Raw genomic sequence first — 12,476 nt, 5'->3', positions numbered from 1 at the left:
CCTCATTAGCGTTGACAAACATCTGCCCATTGAAAGCAATGGGCAGACGTTTGTCTGTTCACACGAGGTGTAATTTACGCGCCGCTGTCAAATGACGGCGCGTATATAGACGCCCGCGTCAAAGGAGTGACCTGTCACTTCTTTGGCCGTAATTGGAGCCGTTACTCATTGACTCCAATGAATAGCAGCGCCAATTACGTCCGTAATTGACGCGGCGTTCAAGCGCCTACACATGCCGGTACGGCTGAAATTACGGGGATGTTTTCAGGCTGAAACATCCCCGTAATTTCAGCCGTTACGGACGCCCTCGTGTGAACATACCCTAAGACCCATTCAAAAGAATGGGCAGATGTTTGCCGACGCTTTGGAGCCGTATTTTCGGACGTAATTCGAGGCTAAAACGCCCGAATTACGTCCGTAAATAGGGTGTGTGAACCCAGCCTAACACTTGTCTAAATAACAACAATGTTATGCAGTGCTGCCACCACCAAACCCTGCACAAATAATATACAGTATAGTGCTAAAGTAGCAGTGCCACTCAATGCCAATACCACCATCTAGTGCTCAAATAATACCAACATACAGTGACCACATAACAGCTCTATAAATAAATAATCTATGTCTAAATAATACTGCTATACAAACAATATTAAGACCAGGCCATCTGAGTCGAGGCAGCGGATACTCCCTATGAAATTGCACAGATTGCACGCCTCTAAACTCTAAAGCCAGCCATAAATACATTGTAACAAACCCAGCAGCTGTGTGAACATACAGTAGCACAGCCTGTTTTGGATTGTTTGCAGGCTCAATATAATCTAAGAAAATGTCCATTCTCCGCCATCAAGCAGGTATATTACAGACAATAATGAATTAATACACAAACTACATGAGGAAGTTACATAACTTGTTACTATGCAATGATTAAATTGTATTTGTCTAAGGCCACGTTCAGACGTGACAGAATTGCTGTTGAATTCCGCTGGAATTCTGAAGCAGCCGTTTTTTACATTGGCTTTTATACATTTTTAGGAAACTTAGTTCAGACGTTGTAGAAAATAGCTGTGCGGAAATTAGAAAATTCCACCCCCCCCCCCCCCCGCAGCATGCACATTGCGGAGAAGAAGCGGAATTTCACTGCGGATTTCAGCCTTTACTATGCAAAAACTGAAATCTGTGGCAAGTCCGCTGTCTTTTCTGCAACGTCTGAATTACCTGTCAAATATGCAAATGTTGGTGCAGATTCGTTGCGTAATTGCCCCAAATCTGCACCAACATTTGCAGCGGAAAAATTCTACCACGTCTGAACATGGCCTTAGACTATAGAAGCCCTTTACATTTATGGGCTGTTGTGATATTTACATGCCCAATATATTGTGAGGCTGGCTCATTATTATAGTAAAGAGTTATTGTGTAGTGTGTTACGTTTCCATATTACATATTTATTTATTCAATACAATAAGTATTTATTTACTTACTATTTGATATTACAAACTCATAAACACTAAATAGGCTCAGGACAAATGGGGTTGGGATGAATCTTATGAACTGTATAAGAATGTAAGTACATGGGGGCTTCCTGTTTTTACTATGGTGGGGGGCTGGGTTCAGATGGGGTAGACATATAGTAGAAGGCACAGATCTCTGTAGAGCTGAAAATCCTTAGCACATTGCTCTTTTCCCGAGGAAATACGTACAAAGCTGCAGGTTTTTGTTTGTTTGGCTTGGGTTAACCCATCATGGGTCAGAAAACCTGAGGATCACAATGCTAGACGAGACGACCTTCTAGATACAGATAATACAAGCAGGTTATTACAAAACATCATTGGATAGTTAGGGATTATTCACCCTACTTGTAATGAGTTCCTATAGGAGCATCAGCAAGGTGGCAGCTAATAGCTAGTATATAGAATACATTGGCAGGACTTACAAGCTTAGTCTTTGGCCCCTATAATTCATTATCTGACCCATTTACACACAGAAATATTTTACTAGAACGGACACCATTTGTACAGCGAGAAATGTGCACAATGATTATTACTACAATATACTTATACCTGGAATATGCCGGAAAGCTGCTTCACTGGCCTATGACCATTTACATACATTTCTTTAACTACTTTTTATCATTTCAATGACCTGCAAACAGTTGCCCTGCGAGAGCATCAGCAGAATTATAAGGATCTTCCCACCACTTACATTTATGGCATACATGATTGCTGGGACCACTGAGACCACCAAGGGTTGATGCCCCTTCTACTCCTGGGGGCTGCAGTAGTTTATATCCTGGAGACAACAGTAGTCTATGGTCATACCTGATATCTGCAGAATAAGGGCTTGTCCACACCTAACGGAATTGCTGAAGAAAATTTCTGCAGCGTTTCTGTTACAACTAGCAGACATTCCGCTTCGGAAAAACCGCACCATTTCCTGCGTTTTTACTGCAGAAAATGGTGCAGATTTTGCTGGGTTTTTTCCAATGCTGGGAGTTGGTGACATCTCCTCTGAAAAATGCAGCAATTTTGGCCACTTTCCGCAGCAGGAATTGAAATGCAGCGGTACCAAAAATATGTACCGCAAGTGAATTTCTGCTCGGAAATTTTGAGAAAGCCTACCTGTAGCTTTGTGGCATTTTTGGGCTCAGTGGCATTTATTTAAAAATGCAGCATGCTCTTGGTATGACGTTTTTCCACATAGGTTTCTCTATAGGAATTCAGAAACGTCATAAAACACGCTGAAACAATAGTGTGTGAAGAAGGCTCCGGCTGCTGTTTCGGCAGCCTGTATTCTGGCTATGCAGCTAAAGGCCCTTTTACTTTTGTATGAACGCTTGTTCCCGATCATTGTACTGTTTAAACAGGGTAGTGATCAGCCAACAAACGTGCAAGTTCTCGTTTGTTAGCTGATAGGATCTTTATGGGCACGGCCAGATGTGGCGGAGTTTTTCCTCTGCAAATGTTGGTGCAGATTCGGGGCAATTACGCAACAAATCTGCACCAACATTTGCATATTTGACAGGTAATTCAGACGTTGCAGAAAAGACAGCGGACTTGCCACAGATTTCAGTTTTTGCATTGCAAAGGCTGAAATCCGCAGTGAAATTCCGCTTCTTCTCCGCAACAGTCAGTGCATGCTGCGGAGGGAAAATTCCGCACCGCAGCTAATGGTTCGCAGCGGAGTTTTCTGCAACGTCTGAAATAACTTGCCTCAAAATGTATTGAAACAAATGTAAAAAAACGGCCACTGGAGAATTCCACTGCAGAATGTCCAAAGCGGAATTCCACAGCAATTCCGCCACGTCTGGCCGTGCCCTATTACTGCCTAAAAAATGGTCGCTTGTTGGCAGCACATCTCCCTGTGTGAACAGAGAATGTGTTGTAGACAAGATACAAATGTATATTTGACAAACGATATTATTAACCCTATACATTCCCATCATTGCTCGATTTAAATGGAGTAAATGCTGTATTATCGATGGGCGCTCGTTTACCGGGCAGAGAATCTGCCCATGCAAAAGATCCTTTTGGCCTTGTTCACACAGTCCAGATTTTGCATGCAATTTTTAAGCAAAAAACAGAATTGGATCCAGGAGATCAGACCTCTACCTTTATATATTTCTTCAGCTAACGTTCCGTTCCTGATTTTGGCTTAAAAAATACATGCAAAATCTGTAGCAAATCTACATTGTGTGAACAAGGCCTTAGGGTATGTTCACACGTCTTAACAAATTACGTCTGAAATTACTGAGCTGTTTTCACCTGAAAACAGCTCCTGAATTTCAGACGTTTTTGCAAGTACTCACGTTTTTCGCGGCGTCCATTACGGACATAATTGGAGCTGTTTTTCTATGCAGTCAATGAAAAACGGCTCCAAAAACGTCCAAAGAAGTGACATGCACCTCTTTGACGCGGGCGTATTTTTACGCGCCGTCTTTTGACAGCGACGCGTAAAATTACACCTCGTCTGAACAGAACATTAGGTGTAAGAACAAGCAGGCGTAATGGAGACGTCTTTTCAGGCGTAATTCGATTCGTAAAACGCCTGAATTATGTCTGAAAATAGGTCGTGTGAACATACTCTTAGGCCTTATTCACACAAACGTATAATACGTCCGTGCTACGCGCGTGATTTTCACGCGCGTCGCACGGACCTATGTTAATGAATGGGGCCGTTCTGACGGTCAGTGAATTTCTGCTACTTTTTTTGCGCGCGCAGAACGCACACGCTTGTGTGAATCTGGCCTTAGGGTGAAGTCACACGCGGCAGATTTTGTTGCAGAAATTTCTGCAAATGAAATGAGGTGCCATTCATCTGAGCGTGGTTGTTTCTGCAGCAGATGTTTGGATTTCTTCAAGTTCCATTCAGATGAATGGAAGTTATTTTCGGTCGCAGACATTTCTGCAAACAAATCTGCCGTGTGTGACCGCATCACATAGCATTTAAAACAGCATTTGTCGGCTGATAAGAGTGCAGGGAGTTGGATTATCCTGTGCTATTCCTGCCCTGTTATGTGATCACTTCTGCTCATATAGTTCTCACATGAGAGATGTTTTAGTGTATGTGCACACACACTAATTACGTCCGTAATATACGGACGTAATTCGGCAGCAAGTAGTGGACCGAACACAGTGCAGGGAGCCGGACTCCTAGCATCATAGTTATGTACGACGCTAGGAGTCCCTGCCTCTCCGTGGAACTACTGTCCCGTACTGAAAACATGATTACAGTACGGGACAGTTGTCCTGCAGCGAGGCAGGGACTCCTAGCATCGTACATAAGTATGATGCTAGGAGCCCGGCTCAATGCACTGTGTTCGGTCCGGGACTTGCGGCCGAAATACGTCCGTCAATTACGGACGTAATTAGTGTGTGTGCACATACCCTTAGGGAATCTCTGTGTATATAACTCTGAAGATACAGAGGTGAAGCTACACGTGAATATACTGAGATATGGGCTGGTATGTGGACAGCAGGAATTAAATCTACCATTAGGCTGAGTTCACACGGGGCGGATAAGCTGCGTAAAAGTACGTGCCGTATCCGCTCTGTGCGCCGCAGGGAATTGCGGCTAAAAAAACTGCACCAAACTGAAGCACTTAGGCCTCCTGGGATGACATTTTATCCCAGGAGACCGCGGCAGCCTGTGATTGGCTGCAGCGGAGGTCATCCCAGGAGGCCGTATCTCTGACATCATCCAGCCCGGCCTCCTAGGATGACTTTTAACCCATGTGACCGACGCTACAGCCTGCGAAACGCTGCAAAAAATGCAACAACTGCTATTTGTTGCAAGTTTTACCTCCCCATTGAGTTCAATGGGGAAAACCCGCAACAAATAAGCAGCGTTTACGCAAATACAACTGACAATTTCTGAGCGTTTTTTCCACCCAGTATTTACGCAGCGTGTGGATGCGATTTGTCCTATTTCATCCACTCTGCTGCTACTGTATTTTCTGCAGATTTTCCGCAACGAATTCCGTAAAAGTATTTACGTAACGTGTGAACTGTCCCTTAGGGTAAGTTCACACGCAGTGGTTTCAGACGTAATTCGAGCGTTTTACAATCAGTTTTTTTAGTTTTTTTTATCGTTTTTGGGATTCTGTAAACCAGCAGATCCTGACTGACCTGATACAAACTGATGTATATTTGCATCAATCTAAAAAAACATAGAGACAAACAGTATAAGACCAGGATCACACACACAGTTCTGATGCAGTTTTTTGGTGCAGTTTTTGGCTCAGTTTTTTTTAGACAAACAATGGAGTGGATGCAAAAGAAAGGAGCTGCATCGATCTTCTCTTTATACCTTTCCTTCCTTTTATTTCCACTTCTGGCTTTGGCTCAAAAAACAGAACCAAAAACTGCATTGAAGCTGTGTGTGTGATCCTGGCCTAAATGCCTGAAGGTTAAGATTAGGCCCCATGCACACAACCGTAATTTTGATCCGCAATTACGGATCCTTTACTGCAGATCAAAATACTGATCCATTCATTTCATTGGCCCACAGACACCTTCCCGTATATTTATGGGTAAATGTCTGGGCCGCAGAAATGACCAGCAAAAATAGGATATGTCCTATTTTTTTTACTTTGCGGACCGTGCTCCTATACTTTATAATAGGAGCATGGCCCGCAAATGCGTGTGACAGTCCACGGCCTTCCGTGCCCGTAATCACTGCCTATGGCCTCATTCACACGGCCATATTACATATCTGTGTTGGAGAGATTCATAATGCGCACCCATAGCTTGCTGTGGGCCTATATGTACCTCTGTGTGATATTATACAGAGGCACAGATTCTCTTTCACTAATTCTGTGTAAAAAATGTAGTTTTTAAAAAAAAAAATAAAAAAAAAAAATGTCCAGTTCCATTTGATGGCGTATTACACAGGTATTCTCCGCAGAAGCATTGCCTCTAGGGGAGAATATACCTGACAGAGGCATCACACAGCAGACAGACCCATATGTCGCCGCATAGGGTCCATCTACACAACTTTGCTTTGTGCATGACCATACACCTGAGCTGTCAACTAAACGCTAAAACGGCCGACAGCGTTTTCTCCCAACTCCATCAATTGGGTGACAGGAATAATAGATTTAACTGGCGTAAATCAGAAGTGTGGAGAAGGCGCACGTCAGAATCTATTTATTCTAGAAAGATGGATCTAAGATTAATACGTTGTTTACATAGCGGATATGCATACAGATAGATAACCTGTGTGTTGTAACACAATGTAGCTCTTATGGAACATAGACTGTACACACATGCAGTATATATGTAGCAGAGTCCACCCTGTAATAGTAGAGTATACATCACTGCTGTACACACATGCAGTATATATGTAGCAGAGTCCACCCTGTAGTAGTAGAGTATACATCACTGTACACACATGCAGTATATATGTAGCAGACTCCACCCTGCATTAGTAGAGCATATATGACTATACACACATGCAGTATATATGTAGCAGAGTCCACCCTGCATTAGTAGAGCATATATGACTATACACACATGCAGTATATATGTAGCAGAGTCCACCCTGCATTAGTAGAGCATATATGACTATACACACATGCAGTATATATGTAGCAGAGTCCACCCTGCATTAGTAGAGCATATATGACTATATACACATGCAGTATATATGTAGCAGAGTCCACCCTGCATTAGTAGAGCATATATGACTATATACACATGCAGTATATATGTAGCAGAGTCCACCCTGCATTAGTAGAGCATATATGACTATACACACATGCAGTATATATGTAGCAGAGTCCACCCTGCATTAGTAGAGCATATATGACTATATACACATGCAGTATATATGTAGCAGAGTCCACCCTGCATTAGTAGAGCATATATGACTATATACACATGCAGTATATATGTAGCAGAGTCCACCCTGCATTAGTAGAGCATATATGACTATATACACATGCAGTATATCTGTAGCAGAGTCCACCCTGCATTAGTACAGCATATATGACTATACACACATGCAGTATATATGTAGCAGAGTCCACCCTGCATTAGTAGAGCATATATGACTATACACACATGCAGTATAAATGTAGCAGAGTCCACCCTGCATTAGTAGGGCATATATGACTATACACACACATGCAGTATATATGTAGCAGAGTCCACCCTGTAATAGTAGAGTATATATCACTGTACACACATGCAGTATATATGTAGCAGAGTCCACCCAGCATTAGTAGAGCATATATGACTATACACACATGCAGTATATATGTAGCAGAGTCCACCCTGTAATAGTAGAGTATATATCACTGTACACACATGCAGTATATATGTAGCAGAGTCCACCCTGTAATAGTAGAGTATACATCACTGTACACACATGCAGTATATATGTAGCAGAGTCCACCCTGCATTAGTAGAGCATATATGACTATACACACATGCAGTATATATGTAGCAGAGTCCACCCTGCATTAGTAGAGCATATATGACTATATACACATGCAGTATATATGTAGCAGAGTCCACCCTGCATTAGTAGAGCATATATGACTATACACACATGCAGTATATATGTAGCAGAGTCCACCCTGCATTAGTAGAGCATATATGACTATACACACATGCAGTATATATGTAGCAGAGTCCACCCTGCAGTAGTAGGGCATATATGACTATACACACATGCAGTATATATGTAGCAGAGTCCACCCTGCATTAGTAGAGCATATATGACTATACACACATGCAGTATATATGTAGCAGAGTCCACCCTGCATTAGTAGGGCATATATGACTATACACACATGCAGTATATATGTAGCAGAGTCCTCCCTGCAGTAGTAGGGCATATATGACTATACACACATGCAGTATATATATGTAGCAGAGTCCACCCTGCATTAGTAGAGCATATATGACTATACACACATGCAGTATATATGTAGCAGAGTCCACCCTGCATTAGTAGAGCATATATGACTATATACACATGCAGTATATATGTAGCAGAGTCCACCCTGCATTAGTAGAGCATATATGACTATATACACATGCAGTATATATGTAGCAGAGTCCACCCTGCATTAGTAGAGCATATATGACTATACACACATGCAGTATATATGTAGCAGAGTCCACCCTGCATTAGTAGAGCATATATGACTATACACACATGCAGTATATATGTAGCAGAGTCCACCCTGCATTAGTAGAGCATATATGACTATACACACATGCAGTATATATGTAGCAGAGTCCACCCTGCATTAGTAGAGCATATATGACTATACACACATGCAGTATATATATGTAGCAGAGTCCACCCTGCAGTAGTAGAGAATATATGACTATTCACACATCCAGTATATATGTAGCAGAGTCCACCCTGCATTAGTAGAGCATATATGACTATACACACATGCAGTATATATGTAGCAGAGTCCACCCTGCATTAGTAGAGCATATATGACTATACAGACATGCAGTATATATATGTAGCAGAGTCCACCCTGCATTAGTAGAGCATAGATGACTATACACACATGCAGTATATATGTAGCAGAGTCCACCCTGCATTAGTAGAGCATATATGACTATACACACATGCAGTATATATATGTAGCAGAGTCCACCCTGCATTAGTAGAGCATATATGACTATACACACATGCAGTATATATATGTAGCAGAGTCCACCCTGCATTAGTAGAGCATATATGACTATACACACATGCAGTATATATATGTAGCAGAGTCCACCCTGCAGTAGTAGAGAATATATGACTATTCACACATCCAGTATATATGTAGCAGAGTCCACCCTGCATTAGTAGAGCATATGACCATACACACATGCAGTATATATGTAGCAGAGTCCACCCTGCATTAGTAGAGCATATATGACTATACAGACATGCAGTATATATATGTAGCAGAGTCCACCCTGCATTAGTAGAGCATAGATGACTATACACACATGCAGTATATATGTAGCAGAGTCCACCCTGCATTAGTAGAGCATAGATGACTATACACACATGCAGTATATATATGTAGCAGAGTCCACCCTGCATTAGTAGAGCATATATGACTATACACACATGCAGTATATATATGTAGCAGAGTCCACCCTGCATTAGTAGAGCATATATGACTATACACACATGCAGTATATATGTAGCAGAGTCCACCCTGCATTAGTAGAGCATATATGACCATACACACATGCAGTATATATGTAGCAGAGTCCACCCTGCATTAGTAGAGCATATTTGACTATACACACATTTAGTATATATGTAGCAGAGTCCACCCTGCATTAGTAGAGCATATATGACTATACACACATTTAGTATATATGTAGCAGAGTCCACCCTGCATTAGTAGAGCATATATGACTATACACACATGCAGTATATATATGTAGCAGAGTCCACCCTGCATTAGTAGAGCATATATGACTATACACACACATGCAGTATATATATGTAGCAGAGTCCACCCTGCATTAGTAGAGCATATATGACTATACACACATGCAGTATATATATGTAGCAGAGTCCACCCTGCATTAGTAGAGCATATATGACTATACAGACATGCAGTATATATGTAGCAGAGTCCACCCTGCATTAGTAGAGCATATATGACCATACACACATGCAGTATATATGTAGCAGAGTCCACCCTGCATTAGTAGAGCATATATGACCATACACACATGCAGTATATATGTAGCAGAGTCCACCCTGCAGTAGTAGGGCATATATGACTATACACACATGCAGTATATCTGTAGCAGAGTCCACCCTGCAGTAGTAGGGCATATATGACTATACACACATGCAGTATATATGTAGCAGAGTCCACCCTGCATTAGTAGAGCATATATGACCATACACACATGCAGTATATATGTAGCAGAGTCCACCCTGCATTAGTAGAGCATATATGACCATACACACATGCAGTATATATGTAGCAGAGTCCACCCTGCATTAGTAGAGCATATTTGACTATATACACATGCAGTATATATGTAGCAGAGTCCACCCTGCATTAGTAGAGCATATTTGACTATATACACATGCAGTATATATGTAGCAGAGTCCACCCTGCATTAGTAGAGCATATATGACTATACACACATGCAGTATATATGTAGCAGAGTCCACCCTGCATTAGTAGAGCATATATGACCATACACACATGCAGTATATATGTAGCAGAGTCCACCCTGCATTAGTAGAGCATATATGACCATACACACATGCAGTATATATGTAGCAGAGTCCACCCTGCAGTAGTAGGGCATATATGACCATACACACATGCAGTATATCTGTAGCAGAGTCCACCCTGCAGTAGTAGGGCATATATGACTATACACACATGCAGTATATATGTAGCAGAGTCCACCCTGCATTAGTAGAGCATATATGACCATACACACATGCAGTATATATGTAGCAGAGTCCACCCTGCAGTAGTAGAGCATATATGACTATACACACATGCAGTATATATGTAGCAGAGTCCACCCTGCATTAGTAGAGCATATATGACCATACACACATGCAGTATATATGTAGCAGAGTCCACCCTGCATTAGTAGAGCATATATGACTATACACACATGCAGTATATATGTAGCAGAGTCCACCCTGCATTAGTAGAGCATATTTGACTATACACACATTTAGTATATATGTAGCAGAGTCCACCCTGCATTAGTAGAGCAGTAATTGAAGTGCTGATTGAAGTGCTGTTTCCTGATTGCTGCTCCTTCTCTATTCTGTGTCACATTAAGATGATTGCTAGCTCTATGCACATCCTGCCTGTCCCGCGTCCATTGTAAGTGGCAGGGAGGGAAGGGAACAATAGCACAGGCTAATATTTCCTTATGAAACACTATGTAATATAAGGCTATAGCCCTCAGCCTCTCCAGCTGCTGATGTGGAACTACAGGTCCCAGTAGAGGATACATCTCTTCAGCTACATTCCCGGTGTGTGCAGGGCTGCTCGCTAGAAGAACTAGTAACCCACAATGAAGTAATCTGCTCCTAATCATAGTCCAGGTCTCTATAGGGTCCACTATCTGTCATGCATTATGTGCTGCACACAACCTTCTGACTTCCAGGATGCCTTCCTTCCTGCATACAGTTATGTCATTCATCCTACAACTATACACATGTTAGGTATATACTGTATATAGTGTGTAGACAGCAGTATCCCTAGAAGACACATAACATGCCGTGCTTTCTAGTAGCAGTGTGAGGATAAGAGACATGTCAGCACATGATGGTGATGTCTCATTATCTCCTGTATGTATGGAGGCGGCTGTGTGCCCTGTATACACATGTGAGGTACATGTCTATGTATATCTGGACTGTCAGGCTGCTACACAGGAATTCCTTCCATGGTTTTGGTTCCTAGATGTCTAGGCTGAAAAAGTGATATTATTTACAGTATTATGGAGGTGTCCAGGTATATTACAGTATGGGATGTATATGAGGAGGACACCTGACACTGTACACGATACACTGTATTCACCTGTTGCAGTATATCTATACTGCGCTGAACCCAGACAGATACTACACGTGTACAGTATATGCAGTGCACCTATTATATACTACCCGAGACCACTGCATGTATGTCTATTATTCTGTATAATATCTGAATGTATAGCGGAAGATAGGGATAGATAGATTAGATAGATTAGATGAAATAGATAGATAGATAGATTAGATTAGATTTAAATATGCAATTAATCTACAAATCTGGATTTGGGTGTACAATAAATAAACGAGTCTAGAGTAGGTGTATAAGGCTACGTTCACACATCGCAATTTGTTGCAGATCTTGATGCAGATCGTTGAGCCAAAGCCAGAAGTGGGTTCAAAAGGAATAGGAAATATAAAGGAAGAACTCGTACTTCTCCTTCCTTTCAGATCCACTTCTAGCGTTAGTTAAAAAATCTGCATTCAAATCT

Source organism: Rhinoderma darwinii, chromosome 4 (assembly GCF_050947455.1).
Source record: "Rhinoderma darwinii isolate aRhiDar2 chromosome 4, aRhiDar2.hap1, whole genome shotgun sequence".
Lineage (NCBI taxonomy): Eukaryota > Metazoa > Chordata > Amphibia > Anura > Rhinodermatidae > Rhinoderma > Rhinoderma darwinii.
The sequence above is the reverse complement of the archived record's forward strand: the minus strand, read 5'-3'. Positions refer to the sequence as shown.